The following is a 16,199-nucleotide window of genomic DNA, read 5'->3' on the forward strand; positions in this document are numbered from 1 at the left end:
GCATGCATTATAGATGATTCTGAGGACTGAGGCTTGTGCCAGCACTAAGTGGCTTTAAGATGAGCATAAGCAATCTTCCATTTCACAAACATTCTTCATAAACTGTTTAAGGACTTGGAGGTCTGAAAAAACTTCGAGTTTTTAATTTAAGCAAAGTGACAATTCAGTTATTAGCTTCAGTGTTCTGTCCCACCATAACTGCCAAGGTCATTAAAATGTTTGGCACTAATAAATCTCAAAAACAAGTGGAAGCTGCACCCTTGTTTTGAATATAGTTTATCCCAACATTTTATTATGAAAAAATTCAGACATACAGCAAGTTGAAAGAATTTTACAGTGAACAACCAATATACTCATCACCCAGATTCTTCTATTTTCAATATACTCAACTGGCCTTATCATATGTCTGTCTGTCTACCATGCATCCATCCATCCATCCATCTATTCTTTTATCTATATCTTAATCCATCCACTTTTGATGCATTTCAAATAAATTGCAGACATGAGTTCACTTCCCCTGTAAATATTTCAGCATGCATATCACAACTAGAATTCAGTATTTGTTTATAGGTTTTCTTTTGATATAACATCTACATATAACATCTACAATGAAATGTACAAATCTTAAGTGTACATTTGCTGTTTTGACAAACGGTTAGTCTCAGAGTGTAGTGGGCTAGTTTTTCTAGATTTATGGTCCTTTTTTTTCTCTAGGGTCTCCACACATATTATCTTTTTCTTTTTTAAAAGGGAGTTTACTTTCTAGAGGTGTTTTAGGTTCATAGCAAAACTGAACAGAAAGTACATAGAATTCCCATACGCCCCCTGCACCAACACCATGTACAGCCTCCCCCACTGTCAACATCCCACACCAGAGTGGTATATTTGTTACAACCAATGAACCTACATTGATACAGTCCATAGCTTACATTAGTGTTCAGTCTTGGTGTTTTACATGCTATGGGTTTGAACAAATATATAATGATATATATCCACCATGGTAGAATCCTACAGAAGTTTCATTGCCTTAAAATTCTCAGTGCTTTGCTATTCATCCCTCCTTCCCCTGGTAACCACTGATCTTTACTGTCTCAATAGTTTTACCTTTTCTAGAGATCATATAGTTGAAATCAAACCTTACCCTGGGAACCACTGATCTTTTTATTGTCTCAATAGTTTTACCTTTTCCAGAGATCACATAGTTGAAATCGTAGTTGAATTTGCATTTAACAAGTTCGGAACACTCTTTTTTTAGAATCTAAGAAGTGACGTTTCCGAACCTATTGACCTTTTATAAGAAAATATGAATATCCAGCCCTAAAAACTAGAAACAAGCTATCTGTAAAAACGCTTTGTGATGTGTTGCTTTATATCACAGAATTGGACCTGTGATACAGGTTTTCAGATTGACTTCTTTCACTTAGCAATATGCATTTAAAGCTTTTCCCATGTTTTTCATGGATTGATAGCTCATTTCTTTGTAGCACTTTTTTGCATTTCTTTTTAGCATCCCCTTATCTGGACGTCCTACAGTTTATTTATTCAGCTACTGAAGGACATCTTGATTGCTTCCAATTTTTGGCAATTGTGAATAAAGCTGCTATAAACATTCATGTGCAGGTTTTTATGTGGACATAAGGTTTCAACTCATTTGAGTAAATAGCAAGGAACATGATTGCTGGATTATATGGTAACAGTAGGTTTAGTTTTGTAAGAAGTTGCCAAACTCTCTTCCAAAGTAGCTGTACCATTTTTCATTCCCGCCAACAATGAATGAGAGCTCCTGTTGTTCCACATCCTTGTCAGCCTTTGGAGATGTCAGTGTTTTGGATTTTGGCCATTCCAATAGCTGTGTGGTAGAATCTCATCATTGTTGTTTTAATTTGCATTTCTCTAATGACATATGATATTGAGCTCCTTTCCATATGCTTACTTGCCTCTGTATATCTTCTTTGGTGAGGTATCTGTTCAGGTCTCTTGCCATTTTTTAATCAGGTTATTTGTTTTCTTATTATTGAGTTTTAAGAGTTCTTTGTATTTTAGTTAATAGTCCTTTATCACATATATCTATTGCAAATATTTTCTACCAGTCTGAAGCTTGTCTTCTCATCCTCTTGACAGTGTGTTTTAAAAAGTTATATTCATTTTCCATTAAACAATTAGTCTGTTCAACTGAGGGGAAAACTTGGTAGAAAAGAAGATTCCTGCCATCATGGAACCTACATTTTAATGGAAGAAACAACAATAAACAAATACATGAATAAACATATAATAGGTATTTACGTGGAGTTACTTGCTGGAAAGAAAATTAAAACAAGGTAAGGGGTTAAAGAGTAGCTGGAGAAGGATCACTCTGGCTGCCGTGTAGACCTCATGGGGCCAAGGTAGAATAGACCATACTGGGGGCAAGGGTAGAAGTGGGAGTTAGGAAGTTACTGCCCTCATACAAGCAAGAGACAATGTGGGCATGGACTAGGGTGGAAGCAGTGGGTGTGGTGAGAAATATCCAGATTCTGGACATTTCTTAAAAGTGGCACTGGCATAACTTGCTCATGGGTTGGTTATAAGAGAAAGGATTCGGGGATGGAAGGTAGGTTTGGGCCTAAACAACTATGTGAATGGTGGTGAAATTGGGAGGAGAGTGTGGAAGGAAGGGGAGGCGGACCAGGCTGGGGGATGGGACAATCAAGTGATTATTCAGGAGGAGATGGCCAAGCAGGCCATTGGGATTCCACTGGAAAGGTTAGGGCTGGAAATACACAAATGAAGGAGTCTTCAGCATATCGAAAGTGTGCTGCATGTCTTTGCAGCCTTCCTTATTCTCACTCCATGCCTCTCCACTCTGCTGTTTACCTTCACACAGCCTGACCTGCATGGATTAAGTCAATGAACTCCAACCCCTGGTTTCCAGCTGGATTCAGCCAGCCTTGGGGCAAATCAGAAAAAAAGAGCAGGTGAGGTGGTGTATTCCCCCAGCTCCCTCGCTGAAGATTGCCTGAGTCCCTTGATCAAAGCCACAGCTCCCATCACACAGACCTCCCCACAGCTGTTCCTCTCTAGGTGCAGTCACTGCTCCTGATTGAATGAGGTTGGATGAGATCACTTAGGGAGTGTGAATAGATAGAAAAGAAGAGCTTTGAGGACTGCCTCCTAGGACACTGTAATATTTAGAGGCCAGAAAGAAGAGGTGGGCTCTGCCAAAGGGGAGTCTGTGTGGCAGAAGAAAAACAGGAACACGTGGTGTCTGGGTAGAGGCTCAGTGAAGGTAGCGTTCTTCAAGAGACAGTTCTCCTGGCCGAGCACAGTAGCTCACACCTGTAATCCCATCACTTTGGGAGGCTGAGGCAGTTGGATCACTTGAGGTCAGGAGTTCGAGACCAGCCTGGCCAACATGGTGAAATGCTGACTCTACCAAAAATACAAAAATTAGCCAGGTGTGGTGGTGCGCCTGTAATCCCAGCTACTCGGGAGGCTGCGGCAGGAGAATCGCTTGAACCCGGGAGGCAGAGTTTGCAGTGAGCCGAGATGGCACCACTGTATTCCAGCCTGAGCAACAGAGGGAAACTGTCTCAACAAACAAACAAAAGAACAGTTCTCCTAGAGTGTCCTAAGCTACTATTTTCCTGAAACTCTCAGGACCCTTTCTTGTTCTCCCTCATCATTCTTGACTTTTCTTCTCTCAGGGTTGTTGAACTTGCTTTGCAATTAAGCTTTAGACACTCCAGATATGCTGATATGTTGTGTTGGACCTCAACGGGGGGTGATGGTTTGAGCTGTGGTCAGAGGCTCTCAGCAGCTGTGCATATCTATAGATGCATCAGGTATGGGAAGGAGAGGAAAACAGGGAGAAACCACCAGGAAATATACACAATTTTTTTTTTTTTTTTTGCGACGGAGTCTCACTCTGTCACCCAGCTGGAGTACAGTGGCATGATCTTGGCTCACTGCAACCCCGTCTCCCAGGTTCAAGCGATTCTCCTGCCTCAGCCTCCCGAGTAGCTGGGACTACAGGTGAGTGCCACCACGCCCAGCTAATTTCTGTATTTTTAGTAGAGACGGGGTTTCACCATGTTGGCCAGGCTGGTCTCAAACTCCTGACCTCAGGTGATCCACCCACCTCGGCCTCCCAAAGTGCTGGGATTATAGGCGTGAGCCACTGCACCCGGCCAGACAATTATTTTTAAATATCTCTCGGGTATTATGCTGTGAATATGATCAAAGCAGGAACTATTTCATATTCACATCGATGTTCAGAACCTAACACCCACTTCACAGTTGCAGCTTGATAAAATTTTTTTCAATAAATACTTTTTTTAAAAAAATGACATATGGTAATATAATTATACTATGCTTTTGGTGCATGAAGGCACCTTTACAGACTTGACAACTAATTCCTTGAATTGCCCTAGTATTATACATTTCTGATTATGCTGTTAAATGTTACAAATTACCTGGGTGTGAATGTACTTTTTTTAAAAAAACAATTGTATTGAGAAGATGGTAACATAAACTCTGCAGAAACAAAGGCTGTGAATTTAGGTCACTTGGACTCTGAGGCCATCAGATAAAATATATTAGTACTGCACTAGCAACAGTTTTCTTTATTTTAAAATGTGACACTGTTATTCACTAATATCTTAGTGCCATTCCCAGAAAGCATGCTTTATATAACTGACAAGTTTTTGCAAAGACTTTTCTCTATTTGCAGCCTCCATGTTAATGTGTTTGACTGATTTCCTCAACTCTCTTGATCCTTTCCTGACTCAGTTTAGCTAACAAAAATCTGTCTCTTCTACAGGATTCCTGGAAAATATATATATTTATTTATTCATTTATAAAATGAAATTTCACATTCAGCACAACACTGTTGGTTTTGGGGGGTTTTTGTTTGTTTTAGGAGGAAGAGCGAGGATAGCAGGCGCAACCATTCCATTCAAGTAGCTGTGGCATTCCTCATTTAACTGGTTGACCAAGGATAAATATGGGTCTCAGTATCTCAGCTTTGGCTGGATTAGGCTCTGGGTGAGGGGACAAAGTGATTGCTGAACTTCCCCATAGACAGGAAGTGTTGTACTAGTCAGGACTCTTTTGGTTGCAAATGACAGAAATGAAGCCAAAATAGAATAAGCAAAAGCGGGAATTTTTGGTTCTCATAAACTGAGGAAAGGGCAGGGCACAAGTGGGCTTCCAGGGATGCCTGGAAGCAGGAAGTCAAATGCCATTAGGATTACCTGTCCCTGCCCCTTTCTCAGACTGCACAGTGATGGAGAGGCCCGAAGCTCCTTCCAGGCTCACCATTTGAACTTCATCACACATGGGACAGTCCCTGATGTTTTTGTTCCAATTTTACAACTCCTGAATGAGGACTTTGAAGATCCATGCTTGGGTTACTTGCCTAGCCCTGAGATCAGTATTTGTCTAGAACCAACTAGTTGGAGTAAGGACAGGAGCTGTTCTTCAGGAGAGGAAGGAAGTGCTGTGCAGACAGTAATGGGTGACCTCCACAAAGCTCAGACTCCTGAATTGGACCAGCCAGCCTCCTTGAACTGCCCTGATTTATAAGTTGTCTTGGATGAGGACTGACCCCAATTCTCAGTTGCTCAAAAATGCCTTCCCGGGAGGGATAGCATTAGGAGATATACTTAATGCTAAATGACGAGTTAATGGGTACAGCACACCAGCATGGCACATGTATACATATGTAACTAACCTGCACATTGTGCACATGTACCCTAAAACTTAAAGTATAATAATAATAAAATAAAATAAAATAAAAATGCCTTCCCTACTCACAGTCCTCTCAAATGGATTAGTACTGGCATTTGAGGGGTTTTGAGGGATGGGAAAAGAGATGCCGAGAGAGTTGACTGAAGCATTTGCTTGTTGGTGTTTGAGTTGTTAAACTTTTCTAAAACACCATAGGCATTTTTCAATGGTTTTCATCAAAATAGAGAATGTGGACACATTATTAGAAAAGCAGAAGGAAGTCTGTACAAAAGTTATTTACTCTATAATCAAAATGCTGCTGCCAGGCTACACAGAAAGACTCTGACTTAAGCTTCAAGGCAGAGGTGGGGTAGGGGTGCTGGGGAGGGAAAAGTACCTAAACTTTCCCTTCCCTGGGAAATGTGCTTTTGGTCAAGATAAGCAGATCTATCCCAGTCCACCCCTCCTTGCCTGTTGTTTTTAGAGCACTGAGCAAATGCAAAGCCCACACCAAAAGAGCCCCAGAAATTTTTTCCTGCCCCTGTGACTCTGATGCTGTGATCGCTGCTCTTGCCTGCCTTTGTGATACTATAGCAAAGGCCAGTGCTGGGTTAGAAATGGGATTTTAGGCTGCTAACCCAGTTGTCTTGGTAGGAAAGAGCTGGATGGAAGAAGGGAGGAAATGGAAAGGCCCCCTGCAGGCATGGGAAACTGGGAGAACTAGTGAGAAGGTGCTGAAGGGTGCAAACTAGGTTGGGTAACATGGGTTTGGGAGGTGTCATGAGTTGAGTGATATCACACCCAAATAGATATGGTAAGGCCGTAACCCCTACTGCCTGTGTCTGTTAGGCCATTCTTGCACTGCAGTAAAGAAATACTTGAGACTGCGTAATTTATAAGAAAAGAGGTTTAACTGGCTCACAGTTCTGCAGGCTGTCCAGGAAGCACAGCAGCATCTGCTTCTTGGGAGGCCTCAGGAAACTAACAGTCATGGCAGAAGGCAAAGGGGGAGCAGGCTTATCACAGGGTAAGAATGGGAGCAAGAGCAAGAGAATGGGTGGGCAAGGTGCCACATACTTTTAAGTGACCAGATCTTGTGAGATCTTACTATCTTGAAGATAGCACCAAGCCATGAGGGATCCGCCATCATCCAAATACCTCCCATCAGGCCTCACTTCCAGCATTGGGGATTAAAATTCAACATGAGATTTGGGCGGCGACAAATATCTAAATTATATCACTGTGAATGTGTCCTTATTTGGAAATAGGGTCTTTGCAGATGTATTCAAATTAAGACGAGGTCATTACGGTGAACCCTAATTCAATTAATTCAACATGACTGGTATCCTTATTAGAGGGCAACATTTGGGCATAGAGACAGACTCTCACAGAGGGAAAGCAGTGCAGACACGGGATAATACAGCCCTGCGAGGGGCCACGTGGTGACGGGATGGAGGCAGAGAGATTGGAGTTGGGTTGTCAGAAGCCAGGGAACATCTGAGGCTGTCAGAAGCTGGAAGAGGAAAGGAAAGATCTTCCTCTGAGGCTTCCAAGGGAGCATGGTCCTGCCAACGCCTTGATCTTGGACTTCTAGCCTCCAGAACTGTGAGACAATGAATTTCTCACAGTTGTTTGAAGCCACTCCATTTGTGACATTTTGTTGTGAGAGCCCTAGGAAACTGATACAGGGGGTGATGTGGGGTTTAGGGAACCAATACAAAAAAAAAAAAAAGAAAAACATTAAAAGACTTCATTGGGAAACCCATTATGTATAATGTGATAGCATTTATTCATCTATGTAAAATTACAACATAACATATGCATATGTATAAAGAAATTCAAATTAAAAATAGAAAATGAAGAAGAAAAATATCTTCCCCATGTTTTCAGCCAAGTAGAGATTCATTCATTTGGATTCACAGGCATCTATTTTAAAACACAAACATCCCTTGAGATCGTTAACTGGAAGAGTTCATTACATTTCATGTAAAGTTTTGTAATTAGCTAATCAAAATACTTAGCTCTTAATGCTCAGCAGAAACCAGTATAGAGGGCCTTCAAATTTTTGCTTAGGAGGAATGGAAGGGCTGTAGTATCTCAGTATGATTAACTTAACCAGGAGTTCAATATTTTTTTAGGACTAATTCTATTTTAAAAATTTCCCTCGTTATTTGGCTTGTTAAAAATTCTACTATATTTGTTAGGCCGTGTGACCTGATCCTTTGTTAGAAGCATGTAAAGTTTGGAGAACTCTGTAGAATGAAAACCTGGCCAGGCACAGTGGCTCATGCCTGTAATCCCAGCACTTTGGGAGAATTGCTTGAGGCCAGGAGTTCAAGACTAACCTGGGCAACATAATGAGACCCCCATCTCTACCTACCCCCAATTTTTTTTTAATCATTCAGGCATGGTGACTCACACCTATAGTCCTAGCTACTTGGGAGGCTGAGGCTAGAGGATCACTTGGTCCTACACATTTGAAGCTGCAGTGAGCTATGATCATGCCACTGCATTCTACCTGGGATGACAGAGTGAGAGTCTATCTCTGGAAAAAAAAAGAAAGAAAGAAAGAAAGAAAGAAAGAAAGAAAAATAAAACCTAAATAGTGTTCCTCAGTAAGAGTGCTTTAGACAACAAAGGGACAGGCGAAGGCCAAGTGTCATCTATGGGAGAGTGGCAGTGGTTACTGCCATGGGAAAAGGGAAAATAAGGTGAGAGAAAAATTTTGCCGAGTTTCATCATTATGAAAACTGCTTCTTGATACCGTTTAATGTCATTTGGCTATTACCATTTTGACTTGCCAGTATCTGTATTGCTAGTTAACAAACTTGCAAAAATGCAACTGCTGATACAATGGATCCTGCATCCTAATTCATCCTAATTCTCTGACCCCAAATTTAGTTTGGTCCCACGCTTGGGTAGGTTGTACTCTCTTTTTTGGTTGATTCTTCTAGTAACAATTTCTGAATCTTTATGCCAAAGTACTTTCCTTTCACTTCTCCTCAAACTAGAGATGTGTGTGGATGTGTGTCCAGCATGAGGGGTGAGGCAATGGTCACTGAGGAGAAAGTTTGAAATGGCCTGCAGCAAGCAAAAAGTTTGGGATTTTTCCAAAAATTATTTAAATTTTACATTCTACTCAGTGCTTTATCAGTGTTTGTTTTAACATTAAAATGTTTTGGCCGGGTGCGGTGGCTCACGCCTGTAAGACCAGCACTTTGGGAGGCTGAGGTGGGCAGATTACCAGAGGTCGGGAGTTCGAGACCAGCCTGACCAACATGGAGAAACCCCATCTCTACTAAAAAATACAAAATTAGCTGGGTGTGGTGGTGTATACCTGTAATCCCAGCTATTCCAGAAGGCTGAGGCAGGAGAATCACTTGAACCGGGGAGGCAGAGGTTGTGGTGAGCCGAGATCACACCATTGCACTCCAGCCTGGGCAACAGGAGCACAAAAAAAAAAGTTTTCATATTTTAACCCACACATGGGTTAAATAATGTTTTCATTGACTTTCCTATTAGGTTACTTCCCTTTCTCCATATGCCCCTCTCTTCTGTCTTTGAGCGGAAAAGAGGCTCTGTAAGAAGATATGCCATGTTATGTGCTGTAGCTTAGAGGGCCTCTTCTCTTTGGCCACCTCCCTTGTCGTATCCCAGGAGTACATACACTCCAGCTCAAGGGGCATAAAGCTGGCACTGGACATAGGAGCTCAAACCCCAGGAGTGACTTAAGGAGCACAGGAAATGGGAGTAAGTAAGTCAGTACAGAGAACATTCCAGCGATCTGCTGCTGATGCCCAGCTCTCTTAAGGCCTCTTAAGGAACTCTCAGAAGTGCTACAAGCCCGTCAGACCTGGGCTCACAGCTGAGGTCATCTCAGCTTCTAGCCTACTCAAGATGTAGGACTGGTCTTTGGCAAAACTTTGAAGGAGGCAAAGTGTAGCTTCCTCCTGTTGATTCTGCTTTTGAATTGTTGTATAAGACTGCTCTTCCCCAAAGTGCTCATTCTTCAGATATTTGTCCTTGTCTCAGTGTCTTAGTCTATTTTGTGCTGCTATAAAGGAATACCTAAGCCTGGGTAATTTATTTTTAAAAAAATGGTTCGCAGTTTTGCAGGCTTACAAAAAGCATGGCACCAGCAACTGCTTGGCTTCTGGTGAGGGTATCAGGCTGCTTCCACTCATGGCAGAAGGTGAAGGAGAGTCTGTGCAGAGATCATGTGGAAAGAGAGTAGGAAAGGTGTGGGGGTTGGGAGTGGGAGGTGTCAAGTTCTTTTTAACAATGATCTCCTGTGGGAACTAAGAGAGTGAGAACTCACTCACAGCCTCCCACTCCCAAGGAGGCCATTAATCTATTCATGAAGGATCTGCCACCATGACCCAAACACCTCCCATTAGGCCCCAACTGCAACATTGGGAATCCAATTTCAACATGAGGTTTGAAGGGGACAAATACCCAAACCACAGTGACTAGTTCCTAACACCACTCAACTCTTACCATAGATATTTGCCTCTCCTCTTTACCATTTCCAGGCAATGCCTGCTGAGATAGGCTTTTAAATAGTAGGATTTTAGAAGAGATTTCATTTAAGCATTATGTAGATGGATGAATATGTTATCCTGTTTGCATTGCTATAATGGAATACGTGGCTGGGTGCGGTAGCTCACACCTGTAATTCTAGCACTTTGGGAGGCTGAGGCAGGAGGATCGCTTGAGCCCAAGAGTTTGAGTCCAGCCCTGGAAACATAGCAAGACTCTGTCTCTACAAAAAACTTAAAAATTAGCTGGGTGTGGTGGTGTGCACCTGTTGTCCCAGCTACTCAGGAGGCTGAGATGAGAGGATCTCTTCAGCCTGGAAGGTTGAGGCTGCTGTGAGCCATGGTCATGCCACTGTACTCCAGCCAAGGCAATAAAGTGAGACCCTCTTGAAAGAAAGAAAAGAAGGAAGGAAGGAAGAAAGGGAGGGAGGGAGGAAAAAAAGAAAAGGAAAGAAAAGAAAGAGAGAGAAGAAGGAAAGAAGGAAGGAAGGAGGGAATGAAGGAAAAAAAAGAAAGGAAAGGAAAGGAAAAGAAAAGAGAAAAGAGAGAGGAAGGAAGGAAGGAAAGAGAGAGGAAGGAAGGAAGGAAAGAGAGAGGAAGGAAGGAAGGAAAGAGAGAGGAAGGAAGGAGAAAGTAAGAAAGAGAGAAAGAGGAAAGAAAGAAAGAGAAAGAAAGAAAGGCGGAGAAGGGAGGGAGGAAAAGAAAGGAAAAGGAAGGAAGGAAAGTGAAGGGAAGGGAAGGGACCTGAGGTTGGGTAATTTATAAATAAAATATATTTAATTAGTTCACGGCTCTGCAGGCTGTAAGGAAGCATGGCATCAGCATCCCTGGTGAGGCCTTAAGAACCTTACAATTATGGAAGAAGGTGGCAGGCGTATCACATGGTGAGAGCAAGAGCAAGTAATGTGGGAGATGGCACGCTCTTAAAAAAAAAAAAACAACAACAACATAAAAACAGATCTTGCATGAACACAGAGTGAGAATTCTCACTACTGAGAGGGTAGCGCTAAGCCCTTGAGGGACCAGTCTTCATGATCCAAACACTTCCCGCCAGGTCCCACCTCCAAAACGGGAATCACATTTCAATATGAGATTTGGAAGGGACAAATATCCAAATCGTACTAATAAAGGATACATTTAGAGACAAGCAAGCTTTCAGAATCCTTCAAATTGTACTGGGAAAGCAGCTTCTCTTCATCACCTCCCCTCTACCCTTCCCAACCTCTGGTAGCCATCATCTACTCTCTACCTCCATGAGATCAACTTTTTAAGCTCCCACATATGAGTGAGAACATGTGATATTTGTCTTTCTGTGCCTGGCTTATTGCACTCAACATAATGACCTCCAGTTCCATCTATGTTGCTATAAATGAGAGAATTTCATCTTTTTTTTTTTTTTTTTGAGGTGGAGTTTTGCTCTTGTTGCCCAGGCTAGAGTGCAATGGCACGATCTTGGCTCACTGTAACCTCTGCCTCCCAGGTTCAAGCGATTCTCCTGCCTCAGCCTTCCTAAGTAGCTGGGATTACAGGCATGCACCACAACACCCAGCTAATTTTGTATTTTTAGTCGAGACAGGGTTTCTCCATGTTGGTCAGGCTGGTCTCGAACTCCCAACCTCAGGTGATTTGCCTGCCTCGGCCTCCCAAAGTGCTCGGATTACAGGCGTGAGCCACTGCACCCAGCCTAGAATTTCATCTTTTTAATGTCTGAATAGTATTCCATTATGTATATATATCACATTTTCTGTATCCATTTATCTGTCGATGGACACTTAGTTTTATTCTATATTTTGACTGTTGTGAATAGTGCTGCAAAAGACATGGGAGTGCAGATAAGTGTTACATAAGCTTTGTTCAGGCATGAGGTATAGTGCTGTCAGGTATGAGTTCAATGTTAATGAATCAACAATACTTATGTTATGATTATTCTGCTATGGTTTGAATGTTTGTCCTCTCCAAAACTCATGTTGAAACAACCCCCAGTGTGGTAGTATTGAGAGGTAGGACCTTAAGAGGTGAATGAGGCTGGGTGTAATGGCTCACGTCTGTAATCCCAGAACTTTGGGAGGCCAAGGCGGGAGGATTGCTTCAGGCCAGGAGTTTGAGACCAGCCTGGGCAACACAGTGAGACCCTGTCTCTACCAAAAATACAAAAATTAGCTGGGCGTGGTGGCATATGTAGTCCTGGCTACTTGGGAGGCTGAGCTGGGAGGATCTCTTGAGGCCAGGAGTTTGAGGGTGCAGTGAGCCAAGATCATATACTGTACTGCAGTCTGGATGACAGAGCAAGACCTTGTCTTGAAAAGAAAAAAAAAAGACATAATTGGGACATGAGGGCTCTGTCCTTATGAATTTATCCATTTACGGATTAATGGGTTAATTGATTAATTAGTTGTCACAGAGTGGGATTTAAAGGAAGAAGGGAGATCTGAGCTAGCCCACTCAGCCCCCTCACCATGTGATGCCCTGTGCCACCTTGGTACTCTGTAGAGAGTCCCCACCAGCAAGAAAGCCCTCACCAAATGTGTCCTCTTGACCTTGGACTTGTCAGTCTCCATAATTATAAGAAATAAACTCCTGATGCAGTGGCTCACGCCAGTAAACCCAGCACTTTGGGAGGCCGAGGTGGGCGGATCACCTGAGGTCAGGAGTTCGAGACCAGCCTGACCAATATGGTGAAACGCTGTCTCTACTAAAAATACAAAAATTAGCTGGGCGTGGTGGTGTGCACCTGTGTCCCAGCTACTTGGGAGGCTGAGACAGGAGAATCGCTTGAACCCGGGAGGTGGAGGTTGCAGTGAGCTGAGATTGCACCACTGCAGTCCAGCCTGGGTGACAGAGTGAGACTCCATCTCGAAAAAAAAAAAAAGAAACTCCTTTAAAAATAAGTCATCCAATTTTAGAATTCTGTTATAAGCAACAGAAAATGAACTAAGACAATGTCATTAAACAAAAACAAACAAAAACGAACATAAAACAATATTTTGTACTGATTGGTTGATGAACATATTGTGACCAGAAGCTTAGAGGAACCTAACCCTGTGTGGTCCCTAGGTTCAGTATTCTGAACTAAACAATACTAAACAATGATTCAGTACTCACTGAGTCAGTCAGTGTTCATGGTGACTTTCTAGTTACCATGAATAATGAGAATCAACTGTGCCTCTTTTTCAAGGGCTCTGTGAAGATTCAGTGTGAGCATTTAATGTGAGGATTCAGATTTTCTTTTTCTCCCACACTCCTGTGAGTCAGACACATCCATAATGATGAAAGTCTTTTGTAATGTGACTTAAGACTGGGAAGACTATAAACACTCTCTTTTAGTATTAACAAAGAGAGTATTGACCATTAAAATATAAAAAGTCTGATTGCCTGCAGATGTGCCAACCTGAGACCAGACCGCCACAAAGACTTACTGATACTTGTCTCCTCCCCCATCTTCCTTCCAGCAGTGGAACCAGAAAGAATGTCTGGCTCCTAGGCTGGTGGCTGGACAGCAGAGGAGGTGAGTGAAGAGCTTGGGAGTGAAGAGATAAAAGGAGTGGACACGGCTCAAATGTGGACAGCACCCTGGAAGATACTCTTAGCCAGCCATGGAGGTGACCATGTAATGTGGTCCCACTGTCCAGGATAAAAGGTCCCCTGAACAGAACTAGAGATAAGTTGAAAGGACTAGAGAAGCTACTTCCAAGTTTCTGATACCTTTGCACTCATTTCTTAGTTCTATGGACTCTGTGAGAGTTAGAATATAATACTTGAACTTAAGTAAAAGTCCTAAATTCGTATTTCTCAGAATTTCATGGGTGTGGTTTATAGGCTAAGAGTAAAATCATTTGAAATGGACTTATTCCTCCACAGTAAGTGTCTTAATACTGGAGTTACATATATAGAACACAGAATAGTATACCTGGCATATAACAAGTTTTCAGAACATGAAAAAATATTGAGGAAAGTGGAGCAAGATAGACAAATAGAATCCTTCACCGATTATCCTCCCTGCAGGAACACCAAATTGAACAATTATCTACACATAAAAGCACCTTCATAAGAACCAAAAAATCATGTGAGCAATCACAGTACCTGGTTTTAAATTCATATCACTGAAAGAATTACTGAAGAGGGTAGCAAAGAGTCTTGAATTGCTGACACCGCACCTCCCTCATCCCAGCTCCTGGATAACATTTCTAGACACATGTTGGGCCAGAAGGGAACCCACAGTCTTGAAGGGAAGGACTCAGTCGTGGCAGGATTTATCACCTGCAGACTAAAGAGTCTTTGGGCCCCAAATAATTAGCAGCATTAACCAGGTAGTACACACTATGGACCTTGGGTAAGACACTGAGATGTACTGGCTTCAGATGTGAGCCAACATATTCACAGCTATGGTGGCAACAAGGATAGACTCCTTCTGCTTGAGAAAAGAAGAGGGAAGAAGAAAGGGCACTTTGTCTTGGAGCTTAGGTACCAACTTGGCCACACTGAGGAAAAGCATCAAACAGGCTCTCGGGGTCCCCAGTTCCAGCCCTTGGCTTTTGGGTGGCATTTCTGTACCTACTCTGGGCCAGAGGACAGCCCACTGTCCACAGCGGTGAGTCCCATGCCTGGCAGCATCCACCACAAGCTAACTGAAGAGCTCTTGGGCCTTAAGTGAATATCAGCTACACCCTGGAAGTACTTCCTGTGGGCCTGTGGTGGTGGTGGACATGGGGAGAAATTCCTCCACCTGGGGAAAGGGGAGGGAAGAATAGGAAGGACTTTGTCTTGTGGTTTCTGTACCAGCTCAGCTGCAGTACAATAGAGCACCAGGTAGAGTTCTAAGATTTCTGGCTCTAGGCCCTGGCTCCTGGACAACATCTCTGGACCTGCCCAGGGCCCAGGGGAACTTGCTGCCCTTAAGGGATGGACACAAGCCTGGCTGGCTTTGCCATCTGCTGATTGCAGAGACCTGGGGCCTTGAGCAAACAGGGTAGACAGGTAGTGGTTACAGCGGACCTTGGTTGAGGCCCATGCTTGCCGGCTTCATGTCTGACTCAGCACAGTCCCAGTGCTGGTGGCCACAGGTGTCCTTGTGTCACCCCTCCCCCAGCTCCAGGCAGGTCTGCACAGAGAGCAGCTCCACTTGCTTGGGAGAAAGTAAGGGAAGAGAACAAGTCTCTCCCTGGTAATCCAGAGAATTCTTGCAGGTCTTATCAAAGATCATGAAGGCAGTACCTCTACTCTTTAAGAACCACAGCATTAATGGGCTTGGAGCCCCAAATGCCTATACAACTGCAGTAAGCAAAAACTTAGATCACAACACCCAAGTCTCTGTCTCTTTGAATACCTGGAATGCCTTCCCAAGAAGGAGGAATACAAACAAGCCCAGACTGCAAAGACTACAATAAATACCTAACTCTTCAATGCCCAGACACCAATGAACATCCACAAGCATTTGGACTATCCAGGAAAACATGACCTCACCAAACAAACTAAATAAGGCACCAGGGGCCAAGCTTGAAGAGACAGAGATATGTGACCTTTCAGAGAGAGAATTCAAAATAGCTGTTTTGAGGAAACTCAAAGAAATTCCAGATAACACATAGAAGGAATTCAGAATCCTCTCAGATAAATTTAACAAAGAGATTGAAATAATTAAAAAGAATCAAAGCCAGGCATGCTGGCTCACATCTGTAATCCCAGCACTTTGGGAGGCCAAGATGAGTGGATCTTGCCTGAGCTCAGGAGTTTAAGACCAGCCTGGGCAACATGGTGAAACCCCATCTTCACAAAAAATACAAAAATTAGCTGGGCATGGTGATGCACTACAGTGACCCGTAGTCCCAGCTACTTGGGAGGCTGAGGTGGGAGGATTGCTTGAGCCCAGGAGGTCAAGGCTGCAATGAGCCATGATCATGCCATTGTACTCCAGAGTGAGACCCTGTCACAAAAAAAAAAAAAAAAAAGAACCAAGCAGAA

At 43.0% G+C, this 16,199-nt stretch overlaps 1 long non-coding RNA gene across 1 annotated transcript in view; it reads right to left on the reverse strand.

Moving 5' to 3' along the window:
- Nucleotides 1–260: 260 nt before the first annotated feature.
- Nucleotides 261–16,199, reverse strand: part of LOC134809503 (uncharacterized) — a 30,732-nt gene continuing 14,793 nt past the window's right edge. Inside the window, exon 2 of the long non-coding RNA XR_010155386.1 lies at nt 261–2,219. This is a non-coding gene — a long non-coding RNA (uncharacterized LOC134809503). The remainder of the gene's footprint in view (nt 2,220–16,199) is intronic.

This window comes from Pan troglodytes, chromosome 2 (genome assembly GCF_028858775.2).
Source record: "Pan troglodytes isolate AG18354 chromosome 2, NHGRI_mPanTro3-v2.0_pri, whole genome shotgun sequence".
NCBI lineage: Eukaryota > Metazoa > Chordata > Mammalia > Primates > Hominidae > Pan > Pan troglodytes.